Raw genomic sequence first — 9,231 nt, 5'->3', positions numbered from 1 at the left:
GTGGTCATCCTCCAGCTCCCAGGTGTGAACACCTTCCCCCGAGGTTGCTCCCACAACCCCATTGTGAACAACATCTCTCGCAAGAGAGCCAAACAGAATGGCTGCGTTAACAAGTGACAGCATGTCCAAAGCGGCTGTGTTTATAGGGACATACCGAAGCCCACAGGGGGACATGACAGTGAGGTTGGATGGGAGAAAGCAGGCAAGTGAAATAATTCACTGGAGGATATATGAAGTTATGTTTCATATTAAAAGCTCTGCTATATACTTTGATTCCTTTTCTTTCTGCCACTCTTACCTGCAAATAGCAACTACTCTATGTCACAAATAATACATGCCACGGATTTTCTGATTCTGGCCTAAGGGGTACTTTTCATTTCACCAAAGAGTCTGTTCTTTTTGGTAAGTAACAAATGCAATGGACAAAAAAATATTTTCCCTTCATCTTTTAAATTCTGGGGGTTTTTTTTTCATGCCTTGCCTCGGTGTGGGTTCCTGCTTCTTGTTTTAAATTCTATACCAGGCAACATCCTAAAGTTGCAGATAGTAAACTCCACACTGCAATCTCATGCATGATTTCCTGGGAGTGGAGAGGAAGGATTTGGGGAGTTAATACATTTGAATTAACTGGCCCAGCAGAGGCAAGATGTGGGCTAGCTTCTTGGTTGGTATCAGGTGTCCAGTTTGTATTTGCTGATTGCATTAGAAATCAGCACTGGCCTCTAGTTAGGCAGAGCTTGCTTTCTTTGTATAAAAAGTTATAAACAGAAGCTGAAAGAGGCATCCTGATTTCTACTGTTCATGAACATTAACAAAAATGTGGAAATAGAGATGTCTTGGTTTGTTGTTTTTTCTTCTGATGATTCTACAGTAAAATACAGAGAAAAGGAGTTTTATTGCATGTGGGAATTTCAGCAGAGAGATTATAAGAGTCTAAGAAAATGTTTTGAAGGAGTTCTGAAGCTTCAGTGTTCACTAGTCTTTTGAATGATATCTGCTATGACATATTTTACACTTTTTTTCTTAAGATATGAAGTGTTTGTTAGAGACTTAGAAAAGCAAATCTCTGTACTAGAAGTTACACAATATCTTATTTTGTCTTCTTTTTTTTATGCTTTCCCAAAATTAAACTTTCAAATGCAGATTTAGCCACATAAGTAATTGGGCCAAAAGTTATAAATACTTACTCTTCAGTGCCTTATTGTTTTAGAAGCCTGATTTTAACTATCCGTGTTTTTAAAAAATGTTACTTTGAGTAATACCATAATTTATGCCGCCTTTAGTTCAGGCCAAATGGAGTAATTTTTACCATCCATTTATAGTATTTCTTTGCTGCAGCATGCTTAGTCTTTGTGGGTAAGATATCTTCAGGAAGAGCAACTCTCCTTGCATGTAAATGTAGAGTTTGGGAGGAGAGATGGATGATAAAAAACTGCTTCTTTAGCATATCTGACAAGCAAAACTCTAAGAAGTTAGTGTGTCCATTGATTTTCCTGAAGAGCATCAATAAATGAACTTTTCTAAATAGCCACTTCTGAAAAATTGGGTGTATTTTTTATGGTATTTGGACAGCAAAAGATTTCTGACCCCATGAATACTCCTGCAAATCTCATCTGTGAGAGTGATCTCATTCCTGATTTGACAAGTTTGCTTCTTCCTTTGCTGGCTGTTAGAAGTAAAGGTATCCCTTACTACAAAAGCATGAATGCAGATTAGCCTTCTAAAATTAAAGAACATTGTCAGAATATTGTGTGCACAGTAAAAAAGTGTGCGCTTGTTTAACTGTATCTCAATGTAAACAACACGGACCTCTTAATTTCCTGTGCAAAATAATTTGAAAGAAGTGATACCAAATATGGGGTGTTGGAGAACCCATTCCAAAGTTACGGTGAAAATGCCAGACAGGTGCCATAAATGATGTGCAAGAGAAACAAAATTCTGTTGACAGAAGAAAAGCAATTCATCCAGTGCTTCTCTAGAGGTGCATTAGAAGTCAGATTTCAGTGTTATCCCTGGCAGTCCTTAACAAACCCAATGTCATGGTTTAACCCCAGCTGGCAACTAAGCACCAGACAGCCGCTCACTCACTCCCCCCGGTGGGATGGGGGAGAGAATCAGAAGAGTAAAAGTGAGATAAAGACAGTTTAATAGGGAAAGCAAAAGCCGCGCATGCAAGTAAAGCAAAACAAGGAATTCATTCACTCCTTCCCATGGGCAGGCAGGTGTTCAGCCATCCCCAGGAAAGCAGGGCTCCATCATGCGTAGCAGTTACTTGGGAAGACAAAACGCCATAACTCTGAACGTCCCCCCCTTCCTTCTTCTTCCCCCAGCTTTATATGCTGAGCATGACGTCATATGGCATGGAATGTCCCTTTGGTCAGTTGGGGTCAGCTGTCCCGGCTGTGTCCCCTCCCAACTTCTTGTGCACCCCCAGCCTGCTCGCTGGCGGGGCCGTATGAGAAGCAGAAAAGGCCTTGGCTCTGTGTCAGCACTGCTCAGCAGTAACTAAAACATCCCTGTATTATGAAGGCTGTTTTCAGCACAAATCCAAACCATAAACCCATACTAGCTACTGTGAAGAAAATTAACTCTACCCCAGCCAAAACCAGCACATCCGGAAAAAAGGAAAAGAAAGGAAAAGAGCACAAAAGGACATACATACAGCACCTGAGACTACCTGAGAAACATTGACAGAGATAATATATTTATGGCATGAGCTTCCCTCAGGTTTGCATCCTGTATCCAGCAAAAATGCAGCTTTGAATCCAAATGCACTGAGACCCAACAGCTAGTCCTCCACCTTTAGGTACACTGTATCCTAGAAATGCAAGAGCAGACCTTTAAGAATAATGATGATACAGACAGGCAGAGTTTGAGACTATTATTCCTCTCCACTGGCCCTGCAAATTTGTTCTGTGTATTTTTTGTTGAATCGATTCCCTCAAAATCCCACCGGAGTCCTCACAAAAAAAATTACAGTAATCCATTTTTTTCCCGGGTGTCATCCTCATACAGTCATTTAGCTACTTTGAGAGGAAAAAGGAGCTTGAAAATATCAGTAAGAGTTTGGAAGTGGTTAGAGTACGTGGTATAAAATTTCACAACAACTTGTTGGACTTTCAATTGAAAATGTTTACCTTTCCCTTCCTTTCCAAGGACAGTAAAAGCAGATGAGTGGGTTAGAGTCCTGAAGAAAACTGTGTTCAGCTGGATTCACTACAACAGTCGAAGCTTCCTCCAGGGGTGGGTAAATGGGCCAAACTGGAAAGTAACTTTTACATTTGCTATTTGTTGATTTACTTCAAATCTTACTGTCCTCTATTATGGTATAGAGCATATTACAGCTAGAGTCCCTCAGTGACAGATGCTCGATAAATATTTTGCAGTCTTCAGACCAAGACTGCAGTCTTCCAAGAGTACAGCTCTGAGCACAGAACCACAGAAACAGAGTTCAAGCTCTCCATGATAAATCCTGATATAACAAAATGCTCTGGTTAATAAGATATACTGGCAAGATTTAATCAATTTCTGTACATGCCTCTGTTCTTCCTTTGAAAGCATGTGTTAACAGTCTAAATGAGTTTCTATCTTCCAAACTTCCCCAAATGATGCATGGAAAACAAGGCTGACATGCCATACGACAGTCAAAATTGCACCCCTTCTCCTCTGAACACCTGCAGGATGCTGAGTGCTCATCTATTCCCGGTGCTTACGCACCCTCTAAGCTGCACCATACCTGAATCAGGAAAGTATCAAGCCTTGCCAAAGTCTTGAATCTTGGGTGGTTTCACTTACCGTGGTGTCTGTTGGTCTTCAGCTCTTTTTAGTAAACATAATCTCTCCAGATTTCCAGGGAAAGGCCACCCCTTTTCTGTGTTTAAGATCTGTCAGAAACCCTGGCCAGTTCTTGCACCTTGGCTAGCCATGTGAGATTACTGCATGTCTTTGACTTCGAGACAGTGAGACAGCACAAAACGCCATACACGCTGCGTGGTATTTGTAACCTGCTAAACAAATCTGGTATGCCCTCCTCAGAACCTGTTTGTGGGCGTCGTCATGCCGGGAAGTACAGACATCCAGTGGGCTGCAGTGGGTGCTCTGTGCCGGAGGTCCCTTGGAAAGACTGAGTTACCATACAGTAGATTTCTTCTGCTGAAAGAGTCACCACCACATTCATGTTAACTGGGACATGGTATTTAATCGGCTGGTTCAGAGGGATGGTGATAGCCTAGAAGTGATGCTTTCAAGGCCAGCACAGGAGGATCTACTGCAGTGCTCTCTAAATATTATCCAAGAAAACAGTATTAATGGAGCTCTTTCATTGCTCATAAGCTATGACAGTAAAATGGAAAATGAGCAAAGGTGGTTTGAAGTCTAATAAAGTTAGGGAGAGCCAACTTCATTCTGCTGTCTGAAATGCTGTCCAGTTGGGAACAAAGAAGGAAGCAATAATACACAGCAGAGCAAAAGCTGCATTTTAGTATACCACTAGTGCAAACAAAGCCTGAGGTCTTCAGCTCTGTCTTCCAGAAAGAGACAGTAGCTACAGAATAAGTAACTTTGGTGAATCCAGTATCTAGGACAGGAATACAGCAAGGCACAGACAATCCAGCAATTTCTCGATGTTGGCAACAGCTTTTAACAACTTTTGGGTACGGAAAGCTGAGAAAGCAACTGAAAATGAGACACTGCAAGAACTGTAAACATTAGAAAGGAATTGGGATCAGAATGGGGAGGCGAAGTGCAGCTAAGGGGAGGGTGACCATGAGATGACAGAATCCAGAATTCCTTAAGAAAGGAAGAAGGAAAAAAGCAAATCAAAATCAGCTGGCTTCAGCAAGCCAGCCTTCCAGAAAATCACCTGAGATCCAAATCTGGAAGGGAAAACGGAGTTAAAGGGAGCTAGAGTGTCCTCAAAGAAGCAGATCATATGTATGTGTTTTGTGGTGCAGCTGGCTAACCAGGTGCTGGGCAGAGTGAATGAGGATCTAAGCAAAGATAAGATAATAATTTCTTCTTCTTGGGGGCGACAGCAGCAGGTACACCTGATCTCTCTGATTAGTGAGGAGTTAGATCCATAAATTAAGGGTTTAGATAGCCATTTCAAGAGCCATTTACACAGTAGCTGTGTAGTCCAACATGCCTCTGGACACTCCCCAAGAAGCCAGGTGTCTGCAGATATCTCCCTGTCCAAACTGGAGGCTGAAGTCAGAGGGGGATCAGATGCCGTAGTGTAGCAGGAGCTAAGGACCTGCCCCGGTACAAAGGTTGCCATGAGGTACATTTTGCCTAAGTGCTTACTTCTAGGGATGTTCAGTGTGAATATCATGTAAGTTGGCATCTAACCAGTTGTCACATCAGAACAAAGTCCATATCAAGATAAACATCTTACAGGTACTGTCCCACCTCAGCCTCCATGCTACTCTTTTCCTTTGGTCGTGCATTTCTTTCCAGCACATTCCTTCCCTCCTCTTTCATCTCCTACCACCTTTTCAGGACCTCTGAGACCAATTTTAAATCTTCCATACCTTTCATTGTCCTCCCCCTTCTGGCAAATGTCTGACATGGCAAAAGTGTTAGCTTGTTATTCGGGAGTCATAATTTAGCAGCTCTCCCTTAAACTGCAGATATAAAAAAGCTGGCTTGTTCATTCTAATCCATTAAATAAGGAATAGATAAAGATAATAGCAGCAGTTTCTTCTGGCCATTGCAATGGCTCTTCCTTAGCAAGTTTTCAATTAAAAAAAAAAAATTGTTTTAACGATTAAAACAGTAAAGACTACTGTGACCTGCAGTTGTCAAACAGTGGGTGCAATGCTACCTATGTGGTAGTCACTGGGAGTTTTGTTATTGTCTTCAGCCACCTTCTTAGGGTTTTAAAGTACTCCACACATTACAGTGGATATTAACAAGTACACAAGACTGATTTATTCTGCATTTCCTGTAAAATTTCTTTTTTTCCATTGTGACATTGTGATCATGGGGTAGAATTGAACTTCTTGGTCACTTACACAGATAGAAAATTTTGGATTCTATTTCTGGGTTCTGGTGAAATTTTTTTTTTTATATATATATAAAAGAAGTTAAATCAGCATAACTGGAAAGGGACACCTACCTTCCACACAAGGCAGAAGAGGTGAGCAGTTTTCAATGAGCAGTTAATTGTCTCCAACCCCCCATATCTTCCATCTAAGTATTTTATTTTATAGTATTCTTGCAGCAAATCTCAAGATCAAAGCATTATTGTTTTCCAAACTGTAGAAACCGAGCCACAGAGCCTGTAATAAAGAAGCTGCAGTTCAAGAACAAAAGTTAGCTGAGACTCTATGTATCACATTCCTACGAAAATAGATAATTGAAAATGCGGGTCATGAGGAGGACCTGGTGATGGGGAAGGGTATTGAATAAGCGGAATCAGCAAACAAGAAGTGAAGATACTTCTGGCAGAGATGAGTAGTGGGGTGGATTGGAGTCAACCCCTAAGCTACAGGATGTCTAAAGAGGGACTGAACCATGATGCCATAACAGATTTCAAAGGTGCAGTTGTGAGGAAGCGAGAGGGAGTGCCCAAAACCACGGGGCGTAGGATCCCATGGGGGGCTGTTTGAATGAGGTCAAGGAGCCAGTCAGACCTGCTAAAGGAATTGAAATTCCCATAGCTGAGATGGCCGATGCAGAAACAGAGACAAGAAATCCAGCAAACAGGCAAGAGGGAAAGAACTGGGCTGTTAGGGAAGAAGCAGTAACAAGATCAGCAGGCATATGGGTTGGAACAAACAAGTAGTTAATTACATTAGAAAAGGGGAGGGAAAGGCAAATCCTTAAATATATTACTTTTTCTGTCTGGTTTCTTCAGACATTGTTTGTTTCTTAGGGAAAGACCTCCTTCCAGCACCCGTTTTGATTAAAGGCTGTGGACTTCTTGTAACAAGAAAAAGTCTATTAGTATTAATCACTACTTCTCCACACAGGCAAATAATGATTTGCAAATGTCAAACACTGTATTAAACAGCCATATTAAAAACTCTAGGCAAAGAAATATTCACACAGGAGAGGTTGTGCAGATGCAGACTGAAGCATTTGTACACTTCACAACAAACTACACAGCCTAAAAGCATTTCTGCCAATTATTTGAGTAATAATTTCCAAGGATATTGGCCAATATCCTTGCTTCATTTTCTTTTGGGAACACCTGATAAAACTCTCTGTTTCTGAGATGTGGCAGGAACTGGGGTTTTTTATTACCATTGTCTCCAGTAATTTCCCCTTTCTCCAATCTTCCATCACTCCCATGAAGGCCGTGATGACAATACTACTTTTTCTCAGCAGAAGACAAGTCTGTCACATCGTGGCATGGTGAGGATTGATCCTCAAAAAGTCCATTTGCACTCTTCTTGAAACTATCAAAGCCCAAAAATATGACCTTGATGAACTTCTGTCTCTTATTGCATGACCCCACAGGCACCTGTGGACCGCCACACACTCGACCATAGTTTCATTGCTGTGTTTCTGTGCTTGCCCCTGACCATTGCTGGTCCCAGCACCCTGGAGACAGCACTCCGGGGTGTCTCACCCCGACACCTGGCCAGGACACAGGGCTGTGACATTCCTCCCCTGAAAGCCTTCCCTGCATAGCTAAGACACCCCAGCATGATCCTTTCCACAGAAAAGGCAATTGTAGCTGCCATTTGCTTTTCTTTCTGGCCACAACTGAAGTGCAGCGGTACCCTCTGTTTTATCCCCAGGTTGTTCACTTACTTCGGTAATAGTGCAGTGATAGCACCGGTACCCAGGCAACAGGAGACCAACGCATTATGTCCTCCTTCACCTAATGCTGTGTCTTCGTGAAAACCTTTTAGACAGCAATTGAAGTGGTTCTTGATGGTGCGCAATAAGGCTATTTTGCAAAGTATTGCGTGTTTAATGAACAGCAAAGGATCAGGTGACAATTTATTAAAAACTTCCATCAGGTGATGGATATACTCTCAGATTGCACAAAACAAAACTCCAACCAGAAGAACAAACCAGAGTTGCCAAAGGGCTTCCTTAAGGGGTATGAGTTACAGTGCTGACACTTTTTTGTAGTTTAAGTGGCACAAATTGTGATGCAGGTACAAAAAACAGTGTCTAATCCTTGCTCACCTGGAGATCAAGCGTAGTTAAACGGCAGCTGCCTGTTTATCTTTGAAAAGATACCTCTGAGCCCGCTGAAGAGTAACAACGCTGAAGGATTTTTTTGCTTCTCATGTTTAGACTGTAAATTGTGCTCAGTATCAGCTCAGTGGAAATGATTGCAGCTACACCTGACCTTAGAGAATGATTCAGCTCCAAATGGCAGACTCCTGATGGGTCACTGCAGGAATCAAAGCTAGCTAATGATTAATCACAACTCCTCTGTTTCTTATTTCCCACTCTCTATTTTGTTTTGTTTTAACTAATGAAAAGGTCAGTTTCTTGTTTTCTGTCCCTACTCTGTCCTCCTCAGCTACGACCCCAGGGCATCTCTCTGTGGTAGTATCTCCCTGCTCATCTCGCCAAATGTGACTTAGCAAGATTATCATAGATATACGAAGAGGGTAACTCTCATCTTGGAAATCACAGGGCATTTTTCTCTTTTAAGCTACTTTCTCTTTTTAAAGTACTGGGAACTGACACTAGTTGTGAGTTTCATCTCACCAGAGGTAGGCTTTTATATTATAGATATGTGCACTGAAGTTGTCACCCTGGGCTCCCTCTATGGTCAATGAAGAAAAAGAGGCATCTCTACAGCATGATTCATCTCTCCTAAGAAGAATGAATCCAGCCTGGAAATGCCTGTTTCTTCCCACTAGCCAGTGAGGGAGCCTGGGATTACTCACTCGTATGTTATTCCAGTTTTGTCTGGTGTAACTCCAGCAGCAAGATGACTCTAAGCCTAGATATTAACTCAAATTGTCCAGATAGACAGAATAGTCCAGCCTCACGGACACAAACTATCCCACCCCTTTCTCCATGCCAGTCTTGCCTACCATCTGCATCACACAGGAGATGCGCTCTGGACCCTGGCCTTTCTCCAAGGCAAGGAGTGAAGTGCCCGGGCACACCCAATGATTTTAGCTGGGCCCAGACTCTCACCTTTGCTGACCGTATGGGTCAACGTTGGCAGGGCTGAGCGTGCCACAGCACAGTCCTACACAATATATCCAGAAATCAGTTCGTGAGCCTTGTGGATACCTCGCCAGGTCCCAGCTG

Source organism: Aptenodytes patagonicus, chromosome 1, assembly GCF_965638725.1.
Source record: "Aptenodytes patagonicus chromosome 1, bAptPat1.pri.cur, whole genome shotgun sequence".
In the NCBI taxonomy this organism is placed as follows: domain Eukaryota; kingdom Metazoa; phylum Chordata; class Aves; order Sphenisciformes; family Spheniscidae; genus Aptenodytes; species Aptenodytes patagonicus.
Note: the sequence above shows the minus strand (reverse complement) of the source record.